Here is a 24795-nt window from a genome sequence, read left to right as displayed (position 1 = left end):
TCAAGTCCTACTGAAACAGGTTCGAGAGAACAAACTCTCACCCAATTATGAACCTGAGCCATACAAGGTCGTTCACAAAGATGGAAATGCCGTCATACCGGAAGACACCAATGGGAACAATAAAATGCGAAACATAGCCCACATGAAGAAATTTGTTGCACCTGAAACCACTGAGAAGGAAGACCAGGTACAGCCAGCACAACTACCCCAAGAGCCAGACTAGGTGGAACAAACGCATCCAATGACAATTGCAAGCCAGCCAGCAGAGGTGCAAGAGACTCCACCCAACCCTTTGCCGGGCGATTCAGTTGTTTTGCGACCTGCGCGCTCTAGACAACCACCCGCCTATTTAAAAGACTACGTATGCACTTAGTTTTAGAATGTGCAAGAGACATAAAGAGAGAGACTGTTTGTTTTAAGGACTATTAATTAGATTTGTAATACTGTTCATTTAGTTTTCTCTAGTGCTGACATTTGTAATAACTTAGGGGGAGATGTAGTGTTTCTGTTGTGACGTGTCAGTCACATGATCACTGGTCTATTATGGGATGCGGTAAAACCGAAGCATGTGGTCGGAGAAATGAGAGCAGAAATAAATCTTGTTGTTGTTATTGTATAAGCTCTTTTGGTCTACTTGCGCCCGAACCACCACAGTGTGGATCCTTCAGCAACCCCAACTTTGCTTTCATCGGTCTTAGAATCACTGTATAGATTGAATTAAGTTAGTGTCGTCAGTCATTACTGAATTAATTGATCCTTTGTTAACAAAAACATCATTTAAACGTCACAAAAACGGAAAAAAGTGTCGATTTTACTTCGCGAGAACCCAAATGTACTTTCCGCTTCTCAGACAGTTTGTTTTTAGTCCACACGAACCTGATTATATTTCTAACCACTTATCTCATAAGCAAATCGACTTTAGGCTTGGTCAATTAGTGTCCTTATTGGATTACTTCCTGGAAAAAATGTTTCCCAAACAAAGGAGGCTGTTAACACATTCATGATTTCTTTTTCAAAAGTAAGAAGTACACGCAAGTTACTGTGAAAACTAAAACGGATGATAGACGCCCCGAAAGAAAACCAATGCAGGACACGTTGGCTCTTGAATGGTTTTCTTTCTCACGAAATGTTTAATTGCTTTTTTGTTCGAGCAACGCGTTTCAGGCCGAGATGCTGAATTGATATTCATCGCAATATAAGCTAACAAAATTTTGGCTTCTCATATTAGTGAGGAAAATTCATATTTTGGCGAAAAAATTGTTTTCCACCAGACCCCGCGTTTTCCACACCCCGCGTTTTCTAGACACCGCGTTTTCCACACCCCGCGTTTTCCACATTCCACGTTTTCCACACCCCGGGACCCCGTACCCCGGGACCCCGTACCCCGTACCCTGGCACCCCGGTCCCGCATTTTCCACCTAGCCGCTGCGTTCCCCCGTTTTGGTGTCACATTTGTGCATGCAAATATATGCATGCATACATTTACCACGGTCTTCGGCGCTCCGTCCGCCATATTGGATTCTTCAAGAAGATGGCGTTCTTTCGCAAACGTTGTGCTTTTTCACCAATTTGATACGGTGTGAAAGTACCTATCAGTACTTAAGTTCGTTGTTAAGATTCTGAACTGGCATGTGAGCATGCATGAACAGCAAGAAAGTGTTTCTGGAGAGGTAAGCCATTGTTTATCTCGATCGCCATCTGACAATATGACAAGTCTCAAATTTATTAGTGTTTTGGAGATTCAAGGACATATTACGAAGAATGATTTACTAAGAACGTGCTCTGTATACTTATTCTTTTGGTTAAAACATACTTCCTGTTCGTGTAAATGGACGTGTTCAACAAAACGGGCAGGTAATAGGCCACGTTCGATATATCAATATTCTAGCATGTGTCCGAGGATTTCTGGACAAAATTTTCAAGTTTCTTGTGTCCCTGAATCCCAAAAGATACTCGGTTACGAAGAAATTATTTTAAAAGAAAAATAAATGCTATAACTTGACGTTTCGGCGTTATCTTGTCGCCATTATCAAATGCAGTTTAAAGTCGTTCAGTTCAGTTATAGTTATATACTAGCTTAGGTGTTAAGAGCAGCTTCGCCTAAATATCAACTAGACTTGGAAATAGCGAAAAAATCGAATTTCTTCAAACTCGCCCAGAATGAAGCCCTACGGGCACTAGTTACAAAAATATCGTTTTAAGCTCGAAAAATCAAAAATTATTTTTTTCCGCAATTTTTTCGTTTCGATGCCCCAAATCGGCCAAAATCCATCGAAAATGAGCGGCATATTCAGACGCTCGTAAACTCAAAAGTAAAAATCTTCATTACAAACTGATTGCACGTCGTATTTGTACTTCCTTTTTTGTCTATTTAGAGCTAAATAGATCGTGATTTGATTAGAACTTAAATATTTGACGAATTTTCTAAATTAACGACCCAAGACAGCTTTACAAGAGGTCTACATTTAGCCTATTTTCAAATGCTAAAAAGGCGTTCTGGTACACGGCTTTTCCCAAAACGACTAGTTTGGTGTGAAAGAGCATTCTTTCTTCTTCAAATTAGTGAAATAAAATTTTTGGGTAAATAAAATCGCGAGCGCTGAGATAGCGAACTAAATGCAGCACTTCTTCCTGAAAACGTGACCTTTGACCCGAGCGTAACGAAACCGATTACTGCAAGAAAACCCGGAAGAAAAGCAAACGCTTCGTTATTTTGAAACAATTTCTAGTGATATCTCTCCGAAACCATGATTGCAAGAAACTATTTCCAGATATGAAATCTTACAGGGTCAAAAAAGGAGCTAAAGGGCGCATTTTGACACAATAACTTTGTTTGCTGAGAATTGAAGTCAATGACCGTTAACGAATTCCAGTGAAATTTGCAAACTTGAAGTATGTTAGCCGATACTTACCTGAATATTTATATTAATAGAAGAGTCGTCTTCTTGGATTAACCTTCAAAAGAAGCAGGATCCAGATTTGAAAACCTCTAAAAGAAGAAATGTTTAATGTTCCATGACCTGCCCGCTGCTATAAATTAGCTTAAATTCCATGCACATGCCGACCGCATGTTTGTCGTAAAACCAACTGAACTCCACTGACAGTTTCCATGGGCAACCCCAAAATAAACAATCCCCAAAAATGTAAAGTGAAATTGGCTGTCTTCATGAACAGTTAGAAGCTAGAGTCAAGTTCCATTACCTTTTGAAAGTGCTTGATTCTACTTTGTTCACTCAGTAGTTACTGTCCCGTTCGAATACTGCGTAGTATCGGTCACGCCAAAACACTGCAGACCGTGCAGACTGAGTAAGTTTCCCATACAAAGTCTTGTACGCGTTTGTCTATTGAATCAAAAGTCAATTCTGCGCTTGTGCAGCCTGTGGATAAATGACAGACTTTCAGATATATTTAACACTATTTTTTAACTAGACCCAAAAAAAAGAGTCACAATGAAAAGCCCAAACAAGTGTCTGCAGTGACACAGCGGTCAAACGTCTATGGTTAGCCAAATGTTGCAAAATTCAACAACTTGGACCTTCATATTCAACAACTTATATTTATGTTCAACAACATATATTTATATTCAACATTTTATATTTATATTCAACGATACGCATTTTCTTTCAACTTCAACCCAAATTACTTTCATTCAACAAAAATATTTGTTCAACCTCAACCAAAAATAATTTCATTCAACAAAAATATTTGTTCAACTTCAACCGAAAATAATTTCATTCAACAACAATATTTGTTCAACTTCAACCCAGATTATTTTCATTCAACAAAAATATTTGTTCAACTTCAACCAAAAATAATTTCATTCAACAACAATATTTGTTCAACTTCAACCACAATTATTTTTATTCAACAATAAAGTTCCCGGACATTCAAAATATCGTCATTCAACAAAATTCCCCGTCCCAACCCCTGAACTACCCCGAACGCTGTCACAAATCCCTAGTGTTTTGGGTACCCGAAACACTGAAAGCGTAAAACTGATGCAAGTGAAATCATCCACAATTCTGCTCAAAACCCATTTATCTTCTTACGAAGCTTTGTCTCAATAAATTAAAGCGTTCTTTAGCTTGATATAAACACAATACATCTCTGAAAATAGTCGCAATTCATAACAGACTGTCTGATCCGAGTCCGCAGTTATAACGACATATAAAACCGAATTGACGCGCCAAAGATCCTTGTATGAACATGCGCTTGGTGCCTATCGATAACCCTTGAAATGCACGTTATTTAAAACGAAAAAGGCGCTTTCTAAACCTCCGATAGTGCGGCGATTAAAATCAATATGCGAACGAACGGCCGTAACGCAATATGCAGGTCCCAAGCTGTGACCGACCTCTGTATGTGTTGCCTGTCGGAAATAAACTCTGGCTTAGACTTGTTTGTCGCTCTTTCCTTGACCATCCCTCCTAGTGTACGTAGATTTTGCCGGGGAACAGTTCTCTATGCCATGAAATAAGTTTTTTGCTTCGGAGACAAAACCAAAATAAATGTAAATAAAGTATAGACAAGGCTAATCCTTGGATACAGGGAAAGTCTTAGACTTGTTTATTTCTCGCACTTTCCTTAACCATCCCTCCTATTAGATTTTGCCATTAAAGCAGTTTTTTTCTTCGGAGACAATTCTATAAAAAATGCAAATAAAGTAGACAAGACTACGTCCTTTGAACACTGGGAAAGTGGGATACTTAAATCCCTGGTGATATATGGGTATCCCTTTCCAATATGCTTGTTTGTTATCGTTTCTTTAATTCAGGGTAGCCAAATCGACCGAGGAATAAAAGGCAAAGCAAACCTTTTATGGAACTTGACTCTAGCTTCTAACTGTTCATGAAGACAGCCAATTTCACTTTACATTTTTGGGGATTGTTTATTTTGGGGTTGCCCATGGAAACTGTCAGTGGAGTTCAGTTGGTTTTACGACAAACATGCGGTCGGCATGTGCATGGAATTTAAGCTAATTTATAGCAGCGGGCAGGTCATGGAACATTAAACATTTCTTCTTTTAGAGGTTTTCAAATCTGGATCCTGCTTCTTTTGAAGGTTAATCCAAGAAGACGACTCTTCTATTAATATAAATATTCAGGTAAGTATCGGCTAACATACTTCAAGTTTGCAAATTTCACTGGAATTCGTTAACGGTCATTGACTTCAATTCTCAGCAAACAAAGTTATTGTGTCAAAATGCGCCCTTTAGCTCCTTTTTTGACCCTGTAAGATTTCATATCTGGAAATAGTTTCTTGCAATCATGGTTTCGGAGAGATATCACTAGAAATTGTTTCAAAATAACGAAGCGTTTGCTTTTCTTCCGGGTTTTCTTGCAGTAATCGGTTTCGTTACGCTCGGGTCAAAGGTCACGTTTTCAGGAAGAAGTGCTGCATTTAGTTCGCTATCTCAGCGCTCGCGATTTTATTTACCCAAAAATTTTATTTCACTAATTTGAAGAAGAAAGAATGCTCTTTCACACCAAACTAGTCGTTTTGGGAAAAGCCGTGTACCAGAACGCCTTTTTAGCATTTGAAAATAGGCTAAATGTAGACCTCTTGTAAAGCTGTCTTGGGTCGTTAATTTAGAAAATTCGTCAAATATTTAAGTTCTAATCAAATCACGATCTATTTAGCTCTAAATAGACAAAAAAGGAAGTACAAATACAACGTGCAATCAGTTTGTAATGAAGATTTTTACTTTTGAGTTTACGAGCGTCTGAATATGCCGCTCATTTTCGATGGATTTTGGCCGATTTGGGGCATCGAAACGAAAAAATTGCGGAAAAAAATAATTTTTGATTTTTCGAGCTTAAAACGATATTTTTGTAACTAGTGCCCGTAGGGCTTCATTCTGGGCGAGTTTGAAGAAATTCGATTTTTTCGCTATTTCCAAGTCTAGTTGATATTTAGGCGAAGCTGCTCTTAACAAGGAATCCATCAAAAGTTCGAGTAACAAGTGGACTAATACTTTGTACCGAGATTATTGGAAACTTCTGTGTGACTCTTTTAAATATCTTCTCAAAAGAAATCATTTCTAACAACACCAAATGTAGAAAATAAATTTTGAAGTAATATATGAAACACTTGAAAGTACTGGTGCAATGAAACTGATGATGATATTTTACCCGTCTTATACCTGACAATTCCTCTGAACTTTGAAATTTACTTGCTCGAGTTCCCATGAGAAAGTGTTTTTGGTGTTATTTCAGACAACTGTTTATATCTTTAGCTTTTAGAAAATGCAAAACGGACTGTAATATACTTAAAGTTATTCTGGTACAAGGTTTGTGTCCATTAAAAACTGAAATTGTTCGAGTCAAGAAGAATGTGACGAACAATGTCAGGTAATAAAACACTCGTGTGCTTAAGTTTTTTTTTCCTTTTTCTTTTTCTGCTTCTTGGTTAGTCTAGTACACCTTGTATTTTGTACGGATCATTGAAACATTACATTATCAGCAACATGTGTAAGGATATATAATATTATACGTCGAATGTTGTGTTGCCTTTCTTTTGCCAGGGTAGGTGATTGTGGATTAAAATGGAGTTTTTAGCGTGGATTATAATGTTTCTGTCGTCTGTGGTGATGTTGTCATAGTCGGAGGCGAAGTCGAGTGCTTTGTTTAAGAGGTCTTGGCTGATGGATGGGTAGAATTCTTCGATGTCGAAACAGATGAAGCTGAGGAGTTGTTTGCAACACAACATTCGACGTAACAATGGGAAGCTACGACGGCGCTGAAACATGCGAACTCGTGGGAAACTTTCTTCTCTCCCAACTCCAGCACCTTAATATAAACGTAGGACTTTACCGAGACGAGGGACTAGCCATCACTAACGCCACACCTAGGGACACAGAGAACATCAAGAAAGAGATATGCCGTATCTTTAACAATAACGGACTACGCATCACCATAGAAGCTAACAAACAAGTAATCAACTTCCTAGACGTCACATTCAACCTTAACCGAAACACTTATCAGCCATTTACAAAGCCGAACACTTCACTGCAATACGTCCACCGCGAGAGCAACCACCCGCCGATCACCACTAAGAACATTCCCGCCGGCATCAACAAACGACTGTCGTCCCTATCATCCGACAAAGCATCCTTTGACCAAGCCGCCTCCCCCCCCCCCCCCCCCCATACCAGAAAGCACTCGACGAAAGTGGATACCACTACACACTACAGTACGAACCAGCCAACACACGCAAACGGAGAAACCGACAACGTAATAACATCCTGTGGTACAACCCTCCTTTTAGCAAGAACACCAGCACCAACATCGGACACAAATTCCTCGCCCTAATAGATAAGCACTTTCCGAAAGATCACAAGCTAAGAAAGATCTTTAACCGAAACACCATTAAGATCAGCTACAGCTGCATGAACAACACAAAACAAATAATCGACAGCCATAACAAACGCATCCTAACTGCATCTATGCCGACTGATGACACCGCCGCCGCCTGCGGCGAGACAAACATTACAGCCATAATAACATTTATTTTTGAAAGATAGAATATCAAATTCGCTGAACGATTTATCCTTCAATTACCTCACTAGTAAATAGTAAATAGTCTTCGTTGACATCTTCAAAAGCCCTGACTATCCTTTCGAGGTGTTCAAATGCGATTCTCTTTCTTCGTGGTATTTCTGGACAAATCGAACTGTCACTACATGTACATGTATGTCACACGGATACTGTAGTGCGCCCTCTGAGTTGTACGCAAAAAGTTTCGTAAGTGGCCGGATTTATATCTGCAAGGGGAGGATTGGGAAATAATGATTTGAAAAAAGTACCTATGGTCCCTTGTTCTATAATCAAATTTTCGAGGAAAATTGGGCGAGATATCTCTGTTCAAAAGAGTTACGCTAATGAGCGATTGCTTTCTCTTAACGTTAGGTGAAAACACGGTAATGTATGTCTCACCGCATTTAAGATTGTTACCTTCATGGATATGGTTACATAATAATGCAATTGAATGTTAGTTCTCATGCAAATTGTGTTATTGAAAGTCTTTTGTTGAATACTGAATGTCGAAAATTGTAAATGATTGTCGTTTCGTGACAACGAATTTTTTTTCGACCAAAATGAAAATACATTTACAGTCAATGAATGTCAAATGAACGTATTGTTTTTCTTTTGATGATTTTGAATGTTAATGCATATGTAAATGTTTTTCTTGAACGTTCCTTACGCGCAAATGAAGGTCATATTGGTGTTAATGAGAGTTTAATGATCATAATGAAAGAAACTTGGACACAAATAAATGTTTATTTTCTGTAAATTAACAGCAAAAGGTGTATTTCCTGGCGCATTCTCTCCTCACACTCGCCGTATAACAGCTCAAGCAAAAGATGTAACCTTTGCCTTAAAGAAAAATTCCTTATCATCTGCCAACCCGAGCTATCAACACTTAACAAACGTAATGAACTCGTATCATCTTGCCGCCACAGAAACAAAGCCCTCCTACGAAACAACTAACCCGTTAAATTTCGCGCTGCATATATTATGTAAATTATATTGTATATAAACGGTGGTAAAGATTATTCTTATTAAATCCCCTGATGAGTGGACAACCACGAAACAGGTTTGTAGAGATGAACTTGTAGTTTATTTGTGTTTTTCCTCCCACATTATATATATATATGTGTGTATGTATATATATAACAATATTTTGATTAAGTTGACAGTTACTTGTGATAATACATTGTTCGTGGCTAGTCTTATGCAGCTCGTTTCGTCCCGGCCAAGGGACTAATCAGTGACCTTTCTGCTTGGCAAACTCATTGGGCATCGAGCCCAAAGTCCCGTTTGCTAACAAAATGATGACAGCAATCTCACCTTATATCGCATAAGGATTCTCGCATAAGAATATTTTAATTCTCGGAAATATGGCATTGCATGATATAACTTACAAAAAACACCAGGTGCCTAAGGAGGAGTACTGTTATTTTATCAAGTTTCAAGTATACTTTAAAATCAAATTACAAATATAGTAAAAATAAGGCAAAGTTGATATTTGTTACAATGGCCCAGTACTGGAATATATTCATAACAACCAATATAAACAAGTCTAACACTTGAAAAAAAAATGCCCAAAGAGATTTGGTTCAGAATTGCTATGAAAAAAGATATTTCATCCAATTCGCAATTCTGTTCGTTTGTTAATTCTCTATCTATAATTTTTCGAATCAGCTTGCTTTGTTATTCGCCTGACGATATCCTTGTAATCCTTGTGGCATATTGCGTTACAGCATTTATCTTCTCTCCTGCATCTTAATTATCTATATCTTAGATCTTTGATGCACTTCTTTTCAAATTAGCATTTCTCCCGTATTATTTCTAGTTGTCAGATGGCAAACGTTTTCAAATTGCTTGTCTGACTATGTACGCATTGCGTATCTATTTTATATGACTTGTATTCTCTTTCGCATGAGTATAGGCTACTTGGAGCCTCTTGTTATTATTATTAACACAACAAAAGCATTGTTTAAAAAAGAGGGACAATTCTTTGTATTATATTACGTGTATTTTGATGTGTTGTTTCTTTTGTTCTCTATAAATTTACGTTGTACTGTGGAATATAATTGCTGACCATATGGTCTTTTGTTACTTAACATCATGAAATGAGGCCCACTCTGCTTTATGATCTGTGAAATATGTTTCTAAAACACCTGTCTGTATATCTAGAAATTAAGTGAGATATGTTTGTACATATGTGATCAAATACTGTTTTGTGGTCAGTTGTACAACTTGACATCCACTGTTTCTAATGCTTGCCCCTTACTAGTAAATTATGTCAAGGTCCTCTCTCTGTTTCAATGAGCCAGTTGATATTGAAGTCTCCAACAATGATAATATTATCTAGTGAAATGCCGTTTAATACTTCAGAGATTGCTCAACAAAGGTGTCTTACAGGTACCTTTGGTGAGGGATATATACCTAGTATTGTTCAATCCTGGTGGCTGGTAATCTCAATTACAGTAACCTCAATACCATGTATGTTGTGACAGTAGGGATACCCAGATAGGTACCGGATTCTGTTATACACAGCTGTACTACAATAAGGTCTTGATGCATTATTGGAAACAGGATTATCAGTTCGGAAGAGAGAATAACCAGCCATGCCATACAACTCAGTATTATCATGAAAACTAAATCTTGTTTCTGCAAAAATGTTAACATGAGCACTTGAATAATTTAAGTCTGTGAAGAGACCTTGTATTAAGAAAATACAGTTTAAGAAGGGATGGTGTTATGTCATATAGAGGGGATATGCAAAGCTTGAGTTTTGCAATTGTTCTTAATCTCTCCATTTCCCTCTTAACATCTGTATTAACAGCAATCTTGCTTTCACACTTCACTGGTTTCTTTGTCTGCAGTCTTTTCAGTATTACATATATCGCTTATACGTTCATTACAGCTAGCTTGAGAATTGTCTTCACTCTCAGTTTCATTTTGCAAGTTTATATTACAGCTTGCCACCCTGTCTTCACTAAAGGATATTTCTTGTTCTCTATAAAGGTTACTGTTATCAGCCAGTCAGTTTGCTGTTTGTAAAATTTTTATATGGTCTTGCATTTAAAGACTGTGCTGAAGCTTTATATTGCAATCGCCTTTTTAGTTCAACTTTTATTGTTCCACTCTCTTGGGGTAACCGTGGTAAAATGTTAACAGTACTATTAACATCTGCTGGTACATTGACAACATTTCCTCGGGGTTTGAAATTATTTTTTTCGTTCGGAAGCCAGTTGGTGACTAACGGAAAAATTTTGGACTCCAGATCGTAAATTTTGGTCGCCAACTTATGTTATAAACAACTTACACAAGAACACAATTTTATACGTTACTTTTCATGCAAGGAAAGTCACAATTGAAGAGCGAAACAATTAGAAACAACATGAGTAACACTTAGTTATAAAGCTACCGTTGTTCTCAGGTGATATGTCTCTGGTCCGAAGGTGATGGTTGTCTCCATTGTCATTTTAAATGAAGCGAAGCATAAAACGTTTCAAGTCCGTGGTTTTCATTGTGAGACAAACACGGGTCCTTGCGTATTTTCCCTTTGCTACTTCTTCGAAATGCAGTTCTTTATTTTCGACTTGCTTTCCAGGAAGCATTCAAAGTTTGGATTAACCCTTTGGCTGAATCTTCATTCCCCGCACGTAAAAAACTCACGTAATTCCTTTATCTGCCGCCATTTTCGCGGCAAATGAAAAGCACATGTTGTTGAAGTGCACCTGCGATCCCAGTTTCGGAAGAAGCCGCTGAAGCAATATGGCGCGCCTTGAACGCAGTATCGACGTGTCGAAATACATTCAAATTTTTTCGATTATCTTGTAATATTCAGACATTATTTTACTGGGAACGGAAAGGTGAGTTGTATACTAGCTACCATATCCGATTGATTTCCTAATATAAAGATTTAAAAACAAAAGTTGTGTCATGGTTTTCTTTAGTTATCGGAAAAAACGCGAGTCGCCAGCTGGCGACCAGTTCTGAAAATTTAGTTGCCAGTGCTCAATTTATGGTCGCATTGGCGACCAGTGAGTTGCAATTTCGAGCCCTGTTCCTTTTATTTTCAACTGATCTCCTCTTGGAGCTTGCATAAGCTTTTGAAAAGCTAATCTAGGTGCTAGAAGTCTGCACTCCAACTCATTTAAATCATACTATATTAGCTGTACAGGGTGGTATTTTGTTTTGAGATTTTTGTCACAAGACTGACAGATCCATTTAATATTATCAACACTGATTTTAGTCAGTAAATATTTTCCTGCATTAGTGTTGGAAAGTCTTAGCTTTTCAGCAGCAACAACACTGTCTATACCACAACTGGTCACAACAAGAACAAATGTACAGTGGACCTCTAGAAACAACATGAATTTTTGGATTTCATCAGTAATGGTTAAATTAGTGGAAATACTTTTGCGATACTCTCGTTGTGTTAGCAGTCTCTTTTCCCTACGTTCAACAGATTCATTTGCAATTTTTTTTCTTTCTGATACTGACGTTTGTTTGCCAATCTCTTTTCTCTACATCCAACAGATTCATTTGCAGTTTTTTCTTTCTGACGTTGCCTTGTCAGTCTCTTTTGTCTGGATTCCAAAGATTCATTACCACTTTTTTCTTTTTGATACTTAGACTGACTCGCAAGCCTTTTTTGTCTTGATTCAACAGATTCACTTGCACGTTTCTTTCTGCTGTTTTCACGCATTTGTGCCAGCCTTTTTTGCCTAGATTCTTCACTTTCATTTGCCCTTCTCTTTTTCTCATATTCATGTTGTACAATCAGCTGTTTTTCCATTACTTGTTGACACATTTCTGCTGTTTCACCCGAACACTTTCGTTTTCTGTTAATGACTTGTTTTGGATTATTTTTAACACTCAAAGAAAACTGATCATTCTTTTGGCTACTGTGAACATTTTCCAGTTCAAGTGGACAATCAGAGATAAAGACACCTTTAATTTCAAAAGGAACATCCTCTGTTTCTAAGAAAGACATTTGAAAATATGATACAAGGTTTTAAAGGCCTTCAATGGAGATCCCCATATTTTCTTCTGATCGAGTCAAAAAGCACTCTAAGTTTGGGACACTTGTGAGGCAGTCTGAGACAATTTGAGACTCTGTCGTACAACCCGCACAAATCAGTAAGACAAATATATAAATATGGCTTTTATATACGAGAGTGCAATGACTCCTTGCAATATAACTGGCACAACTCGCTTAATACAATAAAAAAAAAGTCAGAAAGGAAGACGACTTTTCCTTACCTTGTAAATTAATCGCACCGAGAAAACAAGTCGAAATTCGCCAAAGGCAACAGTCGAGAAGAGTAATGGCCGCCACACACAAACACACACGGCAGCCCAGAAGGGTCACCAACCATTTTTGTTTTTGTTTTGTTTTTTAATTTTAATTTTGTATTTTTAACTTTTGTTTATGTTTTTCTTTTTTTATTTTGTTTTTGTAATTTCTGTTTTAGTTTTCGTTTGCCTTTTGTTTTAATTTTGGCTTCTGTTTTGCGTTTTTTACGTTCAAAAAGGAAACAAAACCAAAAACGTTAAACAAAAGCAAACAGGAGAAAAACAGAGACAGGCCTGCACGGACTCCCAAATTTTAAAGCTAAATTGCAACAACTGTGTACTCTCGTGCAAGCTGCCAGGATAATGCCCTCTGACAGTGTATTGAGATTTATATAGCAAGACAGTGTCTCAAAGTTCGACCAATAGGTACAGCTGTACTATGAACTAAATAGACGCAACGTGGCGAGCTTGTTAGCAATGAACGGAGCTAACAAATATATGGGCCAATCTAAGAGAAGCTAAGATATTTTGCTAGATTATACCGCGAGATAGAAGCTAAAATACAGACTTGAATAGTGTTTGTGCAAACTGCTAGAATAAGGGAACGTTCATTCATGAATTCAGCATTCAGTATTATACTATTGTTTATCCTGCTGGATTGCGTGACAAACGTCAACAGTCTAACCCTCAAGGGGTGTCATGTTCCGACCGGTTAAAGCGGTGTTGATGTCACTATTAAGAGTAGATGTAATGCAACCAGGTAAAAGATAACAAAAATACGCAAACAACAATATGGCGTAATTGAGGCGGACGCAGCCCTGTGGCAGGTTTTACGCGACTTCACGATAGGTGCACAAACTAAAAGCCTCACTTATTCCCCCACTAACGTGGGAACAGAGCAAAAGTATTGAAAGAGCCTTTCTTATCTCTCCAGCACAGCACAGGCTGGATCGGACAAAATAAAGGCTAGGATACAAGATGGCAAGACACAAGCAATGCCAAAGCTTGGGGAAAGTCGCTACGCAGACTTAACCGCCACAGATGCATGCACGGCATGCATCCCCGCAAAGCAAGGCCGAAACTAAAGAAAATTGCCTGATACGCTAGCCATTTTTGGAGCGGCAGAAAGTAACACTGATTCTGGAGTGCGTATATAAATCTGGTAACAATCGGACGACCAGCGACCTGACACCTTAATTAAGCAGTCTGGTAGGCACGCAGCTGCGGTCGCGGACGCCGCTCCTCTACGAAAGTTGTGACCCTTAAGGCTCTCTCGTGGGGGTCCCGCGCTTCTTGCAGAATCCTGAAGTTCGTGCGTGACAGAGGACCGGGTGAGGTAACGACGGAAATAGAACAATGGCCCCTAACGTGGTTTCGCTAGGAGAGAGTATTGTTGCATTGCCGAGACAGGGCACAACAAAGAAGGACAACGGGCAACGATGAGGGATTGCGCTGCCCTAAAACTATCCGTTTTTGAAGACTTAAGGGTAACAAGCAAGCGCTGTTTGCAGGCCAGCCTGAGACTAGAACAAAAAGTAATGCATACCTTGGTAAGATTAAACTTAGAACTGAAACTGTGTACCTCCGGAGGGGTAAACTCGCTACACCTAAGAAAGGCGAAAAAGGCAAGGGTGAAGGCAGCCCATATCATGGAGAACTCCCTTGGCCCCAGCCAACTACGTAAGATGGGGCGAATGGATAATAGTACGCCCGGAGTGACAGGTTGTCTCCGGATACGAGGAGACCCTTGATAACGGAGAATTCCCCTTAAAATCTTTTTTAGGAGGAGTCGTCCCCTTACAGGGTCTTTGTAACCAGAAATAATCTGGAGATTGCGAACGGCTGCTAAATAAGTCTTAATTGTACCATGGCGAACTGTACGGGCCAAACAGGAAGCAAAATAGATCAGGGTTCCCTCTGATGCTGGGAGAATGTCACCTGTCGGAGTTGTTAGTCTGTTCATGAGACAAAACTGAATAAAACGCTTCTCCGCGGAGGTATACATGCGGTTTGTGTTCCACAACAAGGCCCAGTTGGCATACTTAAAATACTTCATCTTTCAGAGAGTCATGAGGGAAGGCGGGATGGTGCAGGGGGTCTGGTCGGCACCGGGAGCGAGTTCCCTGAATCGTTGAACCTGAAAACGGGACAGGGCGTCAGCTATTTCGTCGTTCACCCCGGGGACGTGACGTGCCCTAACCAGGAAATAATGCTTCATGAAAATAAGTACTGAGAAACGAACCAGATCCATGACCCTAGGGGCTTTGTAATGACCCGAGTTAATGATAGCAACAACGCTCTGGTTATCACACCAGAATTGAAGGCGTTTGCCGGAAAATTGGGGGTACCATAGTGCGCAGGCAAGAACAATAGGGAAGAGTTCTTGCCATTCAATACTTAACCCTTTGGTCTTGTTAATGAGTAAATGAGGGGGCCACATGCCCTGGAACTATTTACCATTGAAAAAACCTCCAAACCCAACTGTACTAGCTGCATCAGTATATCAGATAGCTGCAGGTCGGGGGAAGAGGTGACCCAGGAATCAAGGAAAAAAGATCGCCCGTTCCATTGGGCGAGAAATACTTTCCACATCTGTATATCCCTAGAAAATTCCTTGTTGAAACGGATATGATGAAAACGATTTTTTTTCCCCCGGGTGAGGTTTATGATGCGCTGAAGGAAGATTCTACCCGGGACTACTACTTTGCAGGCGAATTGCAGAGTACCGATAACGGTATTAGGCGACAACTCTTGCAGGAGTTTGAACAATTCGCGAGAAGAATGCGCCTCCAATACATATATCACGGCCAAGATAAAGAACCACATCCTTTTCATGTCAAATCAAATTGGATGCCTCCGGCTCAACAATCCATCACCCTTGAAAGCTATTTAGAAAGTGTCAAAACACAACTTGTTGACATCAGAATCAATAAGCCCAAAAATAATTTGTCACGCAATGAGATGGCAGCTTTAAAAGAGCTCAAGAATAACTCTGCCATAAACCTCGAAAAAGCGGACAACGGAACAACAACGGTCATCATGAATAAATCAAACAAAATACAAGAGGCTGAAGTGCAACTCGAGAACAGAGAGCACTATAAACCTCTCGGAGCACCGATGGTGAACACCACACAAACAAAGGTCAACCAGATCATTGACAAACTGTATCGGGGCAAACACATCGATGACATGACAAAAAAATGGCTTTCTCAAACCACCAGCCCGCCTAGAATTCCTGTCTTCTACAGGCTTACGAAAATCCACAAACCTATTCTGGTCGGAAGACCGATCACCTCAGGTTGTGACGGCCCAACTGAAAGAATATCCTCTTTTGTGGATACATTGTTACAGCCTATCGCATAAAAACAACAATCCTACATAAAGGATACAACTGATTTCATCAACTTTATAGAAAAAACAAAGATAGGCCAAGACACAATTTTAGTAACAATGGACGTTTCTAGCCTGTACACAAATATACCACAAGAGGAGGGAACAGAAATAGTATGCAAAGCTTATGAGACGTTCCACAACTATGATCCTCCGATTCCCACACACTATCTAAGGGAAATGCTTGGTGTAATCCTAACAGAGAACTCATTTGAGTTCTATGGAAAAAATTATCTCCAAACCCATGGTGTCGTAATGGGCACAAAGACAGCAGTGTCTTTTGCAAATATATTCACGGCGGAGATCGAAACAAATTTAATCCAACAAAACAATACCAAGCTAAGTGAATGGAAACGTTACTTTGATGACGTTTTCTCCCTTTGGGACTGTAAAAGAAATGAAGTGGATCGTTTCATTGAACAAGCTAACACATTCCACCCAACAATAAAATTCACGGCCGAAATATCAGAGAGCGAAATAACTTTCCTTGATACAGTGATGTTCAAAGGAGAGAGATTCATAGAAAAACCTATCCTGGACATCAAAACTCACTACAAGCCGACCGAAACCTTTAATACACCCATTTTACCTCGTGCCACCCCCCGGGGGTAAAAAGAGGCTTTATCAAAGGCGAAGCAATAAGACTGCTTAGAACAAACTCTTCAAAAACAACATTTGAAGAGTGTTTTGCAAACTTCAAACGACGCCTCGAAGCACGCGGGTATCCCAGGAAATATATAGAAAGGTCCCTGTCAGAGGTCATCTTTGACTCAGGACAATCGGCTCTTAAACCGCAAAAAGAAAAAACGGCAGAGAGACTATTGCCTTTTGTCACTACATACCACCCTGCAGTAAAGAAACTTAACAAAATCGTGATGGAAAACTGGAGTTCCATAGAAAATCAGCCGCTGCTGAAAACAATTTTTAAAAAGCCTCCGATCATATCTTACAAAAGAGGTAAATCTAAGACATGCTTGTAAGAGCAAAACTATAATCTGAAGGCTTTTTATAATGCGACGCAACCACAAAAGCCACAGTGGGAGTCCGTGCAGGTCTGTCTCTGTTTTTCCTGACAAAAATTTAAGAAACAAAAACGGAAACAAAAATTAAGAACGAAAACAAACACAAAAATTAACAAAACAAAGACGAAAAAAAAACCAAAAATTAAAGGACAAAAAAAAACCAAAACCGAAAACAAAAATTAAAAAAAAAAACGAAAATGAAAACAAAAATCAAAACAAACATTAAAAAAATAACAATGGTAGGTGACCCTTCTGGGCTGCCGTACAAACACTAATTCCCAGGGTCATTCCCAGTGTCCTCCCTCTTCTCAATAGAAACCACGCGACAAACACTTGGCTCTCGTATACTCTCTTGTATACAAATAAAGAAAGAAAGAAATATGAGGCCCTGTTAGGGTATGTGCCCTGTCTGAAATTCGCCACCAGCCATGTCGGCATTTCGCAAGATTCCTATGTCGCGTGTCGGAATTTCGTCTAAGAGGAACTGTGTCGGGAAATTTGATCTTGTTCGATTAAAACGAAGTAGCCTGCAGTACAGGCGGATTAGCGAGCTCTAGCGCGATACACGAGCGCGCACGAAGCGCAAGAACAGGGCGGCGAGAACGAGCGCGAAGCGCGAGGCGAGAAAAATCCGCCTCGCACCATTGTTTACGCTCTTCCAACCGTTCGCCTGGCGAACGGTTTTTGTTGATTGGTTCCTTTAAGCCACGTGACGTCAGACGCGAGAAAAAACAAAATGTGTTTGATTCGGGTGACAAGCCTACACGGACTCCTGCGGCTTGTGACATTTCTACATTTGCCGTTCTCTCATAAATTCCAGCCTCTCAACCTTTTATTTTGCTCTTCGCTTGGTTTTGAAGGGCACTTAATGTTGTGTTATCATGATGATTTTTTTAAAAGTAGAGTAGAGCCGGTGGACTGTTAGAGGTCAGAACTCTGCATAGTTTCAGCTGTTATCTATCGTTTTGTAGAGTTTGACACCTCTGTAATTTGCCATGTGCCGAGTAGTGTGGTTTGTCTTGCCTCATTTCTATTGCAGAAATGTATGTTTATGCAGAAATGTATCTCTAATTATTCGCTCTGGAGGGACAAAGTCGGTGATCATCAACGTTGATTATTTGCATTCTATATTGTGATGCCGTGCTCGGTTGTTAGATTAAAACCGTGTTAAGCTATATGGCTGTTCACCACGGATCATATTTAGCTTTGTCCGGTGTCGCCAGAGACTGCTGAGATCTGTTCTGTGTCGTCAAAATTATGTTTCTTCCATCCTAAATTTGTTCGAGCTTTTCGTCTCCTGAGTTCGATGTTCAGGTTTACACTTCCTTTGTTCGTTTTGGCACAACATGATTTAAATTTAGCTAAATTTAGATGTTCACTTCTGTTGACTGTTTTGCGTCAGAAACGATTTCTGTGAAGTAACGACTTTTGTTTCTCCTTGGCCAATTAGATTCCATGATAGAATGAAACTCGAGTGCTCCTCGCAGCAAATACCTCGTGCAGTAGTTCTGAGGCTACTTGAGCTAGGCTGTGATCGGCTTAAAATTCCTACGTCACAGAAATCGTTTCCTGGCTCGGGTTCGCAGACGTTATTTTCGGCGGAGACAAGCGACAGCCGGAAATACGTGTGCGGTCGCAGGCTAAAATAAGAAAGCCTGGGTTTCATGACCCGTCGACATCGCGCGTGAGAGAGGAAAACACATTTAAAACTCTGGAAATGCATCTTCACTTCGACTCAGACGTCTTAAACAATCACTGCATTCTCAGTTCCGGAATTCGTTGTTGGTCAATCTTGCTATTGGTGTCGCTTTTCCTATTTCGCTGGATTAGTCTGTCGTTCGTCGCCAATTCATAGCCCTCATGTCACCGTGCCATGTCGCTTGTCGGATTTACCCGTAACAGGATCTAAAATTTCGCTGGTCCTGACAAAGTGTGGGGAAATCTCACACAAAAATCCTTTGTTGTCCCTCATTAGCATTCGATTCGGCTCATGTGAAGTACGGCGTCTGAACTTGGTCTTAGCCTCTCAGCTCCAGATACTTCGGTAACTTGCAGCCTCTTATATCAATGGAACAATCTTCATTCTTCTAAATATTCACGTACAAACTTGACCGCTACCACGCACTTTTAATCTACTCACAGCTTGGGCTTAAGACGCAGGCAGCAAGTTCACCCGTTTGAAGCTTGGTTACCCTTGATTCTGCAGGATTTGAAGAGTCTTAAGGTAACAAGTTTCATTGATTTGCTTTGTCTTATTTTAAGACCAAATTCTGTTTCCACTATCTGAACGAAACTGTGTTGGTTTTCGGATCTCACTGAAAATCGACTTAATGGGTATTCAGTCGCTTTTGCCGAATATTTCGGACAGAAATACATAACCTGGCGTTTCGTAATCACTTAGTCAAGTTGATTGTAATGAGGATTGTGATATTTCCTCGTCTTTTGACGGCCCGGCGGGCAAAAGCTTCTTACACGAAACTTTTTGAGCCACCTTTCGACAAATTATTTTGCCAGGACAAACCATCGCGCAGAATTCTATTGTCTTTCGCGACATATACTTGCAGTGCTCAGTTTTTCAATGCGCGGAACAATAATTACAAATATTAGCTGTCGGTCTGATGTGTGAAGTAAATCCCAAGGTGTAATAAGCTAACAAAAGCGCTCTAAGTTAAAGGTGGCCTGCGCTCTTCACAAAGACTTTTGTCAACAAAGTCGTGTGCAGTGACATTCTCACTTTTTTTGTTGACATGTCACACTCGAAATGGTTTGAGCGCGGGAGCCAAAAGTTCTCCCACAAAAAATTCTTCTTCCAAAGCGTTGTCAAATGGAAAGAACGGTGCGCATAAAACTTTCTTCTACTTTATCGTTGTCCTCTTTTACTCGACCGGTCAAAGCAGTTCATCAGACGTAGTCTTTTACTCGATCGGTTCACGTAGTCTGTCGTTGATCGAGTACTTAAAAGACAACACAGGTCTTTATCTATTCGGAAGATGAAGAGGAAAATAAATGACTTTTCTGTTTGAAATCTAGAGCCGAACAAAAAAGCAAAGGCACGCAGCGCGTCTTACGCCTGAGTGAGCATTGTTGTCCACTACATGTGTGAGATAATTATTCAAAATTGGAACCGTTTTAATTGATCAAAACATTTAAAAGGCCCTGGTTCGAGTATTCAGTTATTAGAATACTCTTTGGAGTAACATGTCAAAGCGTACGAGACAGCAGCTCGGCTTTTACGCATCACTATTTGATGACGCTTATGATCGTCACCTCAGTTATAAGTACCGACTCAAGCAAAAGCCCGTTGTTATGGGTATTTATGAAGTTGAGCGCATAGTCTCTCAACGAAATCAAAGGGGCAAGGCAGAGTATTTTATTCAGTGGAAGAATTATCCTTTAACTGAAAACACATGGGAGCCGTCCGAACACTTCTTATGTTGATGAAATTACATGTAAAGTGATGTTAAAACGACGTTCCGAACACTCAGATCTTTTTTTCAACGAAAATCAAAAATGATCTCTTTGAGACCGAAGTACTCTGCTTCGCTTCCTTTAACTCTTTTATCTCTCTGAGATCATTTTTGCCGACATGTGCAAGAAAGCGGGGTTGACCGGGGATTCAATGAGCTCTAAAAAGAGCTCCCGATCAACGCGCTGCATTTCTTGCACAGATGACATGCTGAAAATTCGTTTATTGCAACTCGCGCAAAGCGTTACTTTCAATACGATGGTTAAGTGACACATTTTATCACCTCTCAATTTCAATGCCTTATGGCGTTTGCAAAATGCGTTGGCAAAATGTAGAACATTATTGTCAGCTGTTCGTCATGTGCCGATAACAAATACGAAGAGCTAGACATCCAGTGACGTCAGCAACAGATAGTTTGAAGTTAATAATACGGAGTACCTGCACAAACTAATACTGTTGAGCCACGACTCTGATCATACGATACGACAATGTGCGGAAAATAGAGACACCGAGAAAAGGTTTGTGTGTTTCAGATGTTAACTGTATTGCCAAAAAGTTAGAAAATAGTTCCACTAATTGCCAGTGATTAGTAATAGTAATTGAACCGAGTGGAGTACAATTCAGGGAGTAATAGCGCGAGTATTTCTAAATCTTGAATAAAATCTTAAATAAATCGTAAATAACGAGCACGATTACTCCCTGAATTGCACGACACGAGGTCCAATTACTAATTAATCGTATCCATAACAAATTTCGAATTCCAAATGTCTTTTGAGAACTTGTTTTGAGCGAAAACGTCTGTAGCGAATTTCATAAGTTTTGAAAACTGTAGGAAACGTTGCGAAGGAAGCGTAACTGACGTGCGAAACATGTGGGTATCCAATTACAGGTATCCAGTTACAAAAAGTTCAAATTGGGATACCTGTAATTGGACACCCACGTGATTGCGCTCCGATTACGTGACAAATAGGCGCGCGGGGAACCAATCACAATCGAGAATTTTGTTATAGATACGATTACAGACGATAGAAAGTTTGTAAAAATAGCAGGACGTATTTTGAATATATCATTCTTTTTCAGTGAGTTGAAAAAAGAAAACAATTTAGCACATGGTAAACAGCAATATTAGTTCATGTCACACGTTTATTTTAGTTAGAACTGGATTTTTACCAGGTTTCAAACTGCAAATGAATTTGTTTGAATTGCAGCTATGTTAGAGGATTACAATTCCCCAATGATGTCATTTGTTGATTTAATCTACGTACCTGCCCAGACAAATTCTTGTTTTCTTTGCACGCCAACTATTTCATCTTTCGTTCATATTCCTGAAATAAACTCTAACATTCCAGAATGGCAGAACAAAGAACTTCATTTTGAGCAAATTATTTCGGAAAATTAAAAATAGATCAATGTGGCTCTCGGCCACATATAATTATTGGAACCGGTATTTCAAAATTTATGACGTTTTGAACCATACTGTGCCTACATATGACTTGACTTTGTTTTAGGCTAGTGTTACAGACTTTCTAAGAATATATCGTGTTATTTACATTATCGAGTGCTGACCGTAAGCAGGCCGGGTTATTCAGGCTAATCGAAGTGAAAGTCCGCTCTCCAGTCAGCCTGAATATCACTCAGGTTAACTTAAATAACGCTCCGTTTAGCCTGGTTACGATTTGCTCTCAATGATGAAAATGGTAACACGATTCAGCTAAAAAGTCTACAGTCTGCAGTCTGCATTTTATCCCCTATCTGCGGACAGCAGTCCGCTGTCTTCATTTTACACTGACCGATCTTTTTGGCCTTTTTACTCTGAACAGGGTGTGTCTGTTCTAAACTGGCGGCACAATTGCTCCAGTTAGTTGTTTCTCAGCAATCAGTTATTTAGCACGTCACCAAATCAACATCAGATAATTATCTAGATAGAACAATACTTAAATTTGCAGCCAGCAGTTTCCTTTAATTACACTCAATTGTTCTCACTAAGCGAGGTTCTAAAATGGAGGGTGTTGTCCTACAAAAAATAGGGTCAGGGTTTCAAACCAAACCAACACTCCTTCATGCATACCCAAACACAGCCAAAGCACTCCCCCGCGAGCAGAGGAGGTTAATAAGTAGTTAATTATCAAATGGCATACTAAAAGCTGTTTGGCTGTTTCCTTTGTCCTGTCTGGCGGCCAACTCAATCGTTATTTAACACTGTGAATTCACTGTTCTTCTGAAATTGTGGCTCATCAGGGTAATAGGATTCACTCTAAGAGTGTTCCTAGTCACTCATTGTTTTCAGCGGCTTCAATTTTCAGGAAAAAAAACCCAGGCAATGATTTTTTAAAATTACCTTCTGCATGTTTTTACAGGCCCGTAATCGGCCTGTGGACATTACAGGTCAATAATTCCCTACAATTAGCCAATCAGAACACGCATTATATTGGCTACAAACACAAACCACATAATAATTAGCAGTAATCTCTGGTTCCCTACTCAAATAACTAAAATTACAACTAACTTGATGACTATGGCTCCTGGCCAAATATAATTTCTGATAATATATTAAAGGAGCTCAGTCACAGTGTTTTGTTCTTTTTTTTTTGGCTACGTACAAAATCTCCTTTAAATGGAAGGAAACCTGAAAATAATAGTTTACTAAGATAGAAAAACATCAAGGAGATAATAATGAACCATTAATGAACAAGGGTGGCGAAGATTCACACGGATTGCAAACGACAAATTTGAAAAATTTAGGTTAAACTTTCCAAAATGTGCAAACCCTAAGTGAGCTCCTTTAAGTATGTTTCAGGGCTCCAAAAGAATTGAATTCTAGACAAGCAGCTCTCAAATTTTGCTTGCCCTGGGGAAGTCTTAGTTGACGTTTTTTAAATTTAGCTGACAGACAATTTGCCTGGGCCCTTGCGCATGTGACAATGAAAAGTTACTTGCCCAGCAGGAAAATCTACTTGTCCCGAACAAACGGACAGCACTCTTTTGAAGCCCTGATGTTTGATCCACTTCACTTTACTTTTATTGACATCTGAACCTCTCACCACACTTCAACCAAACGTAACAAATTTATTTAGTTTCAAATTACATTTACTTATCCTGAGTCTCCTGAACATTTGCCTAGCAACCCTAGTGCAGCAGTTCAAACTCACACAGGCATCTTCCATCTCTCTTAGTCAGGACTGTTAGCTTCATAGTACACTACTCAACATTAGTGTATCAATCAGTTGGCTTTATTTATGTGGGTTGTTAGTAACATACATTAACACAAGTTTTAATAATTTCCATGTTACGCATCCGCTTTGTGTAAAACAACTGTGAAGTACAATACAAAGGTTTTTTAACCCTCAGAAAGTAATGGGAATATGTCAAAGTAACAGCTACAAAACCAGAAAATAAGAGCCCCTTTTGCCAGCTAAATCCAAAAGTAACGAGGGCTGCTACTTTCGAAATTCTACGGTAATGCATGTGCCCTGAGAGACCTGAGTTTGATATCAGTAGTTGATACTGGGGTGTGGAATTTGACACTACATGAGAGGGGTAGGGGGAGTTGAACTAGACACAACACCATTCTTTGTTAAACCTTGTGGAGCCCGGCTGTGAGTGTGCAGACATGACAGAGGGAGACGAAAATGAAACAATTTATGAGTCGAACGTCATTTTCAACGCTTCCCCAAATATCCAAGAGTTAAGCTTATGTTTATCCGTTGTGATCATTTAAAATGGTTCTCTATTCAGCTACCAAAAGATAGTAGCAGATGAACGGATAAAAATATTTTTGAAGTGGGTACGTGTAGCTCTCACTCAGTAACCGGCGCTTTCACGATGACCGGCAATTTTAATATAACAAAGGGATCTACCTTTCTGAAAACGTCTAGTTTCAAAGTTAGTTTCCTCACTCATGTCTCCATACTCTCACAGTGAAATTACACGAACAATGCAATGCCATTCTCCGAGCCGCGCGGGTTGTTGTGTCATATGACTTCTGCAAATAAAAGATTGCTGGAATGGACTTTTGTCTCAAGAAATTTGGAGGGTAATTTGGTTGTCAGCTCGTCGTTACGAATGAATGAATGATCGAATGAATAACTTTTTTACCGTGTCAAAA

General features: G+C 39.5%; 1 protein-coding gene, 1 long non-coding RNA gene and 2 pseudogenes across 3 annotated transcripts in view; 3 read left to right on the top strand and 1 right to left on the bottom strand.

Annotated features, from left to right (window-relative positions):
* Positions 1–992: 992 nt before the first annotated feature.
* Positions 993–14812, top strand: LOC149097387 (uncharacterized). Its single transcript, XR_016204404.1, has 2 exons — positions 993–1670; positions 13747–14812. It is a non-coding gene; the product is annotated as an uncharacterized LOC149097387 (long non-coding RNA).
* Positions 10543–12924, bottom strand: LOC149097388 (uncharacterized; annotated as a pseudogene).
* An 86-nt stretch (positions 14813–14898) lies between the features above and the next one.
* On the top strand, positions 14899–18336 carry LOC149097386 (uncharacterized; annotated as a pseudogene).
* A 768-nt stretch (positions 18337–19104) lies between these two features.
* LOC110065455 (neuropeptide Y receptor type 2-like) overlaps positions 19105–24795 on the top strand; it is a 22622-nt gene continuing 16931 nt past the window's right edge. For both annotated transcript variants that reach the window (XM_089280591.1, XM_089280589.1), the window contains exon 1: positions 19105–19448. The gene's annotated coding sequence lies outside the window, so the exon portion shown is untranslated. The remainder of the gene's footprint in view (positions 19449–24795) is intronic.

Source organism: Orbicella faveolata, unplaced genomic scaffold, assembly GCF_042242905.1.
Source record: "Orbicella faveolata isolate gen_17 unplaced genomic scaffold, um_ofav_v1 contig_47, whole genome shotgun sequence".
NCBI classification, from domain to species: Eukaryota; Metazoa; Cnidaria; class Anthozoa; order Scleractinia; family Merulinidae; genus Orbicella; species Orbicella faveolata.
This window is presented reverse-complemented; position numbering and strand designations above follow the sequence as displayed.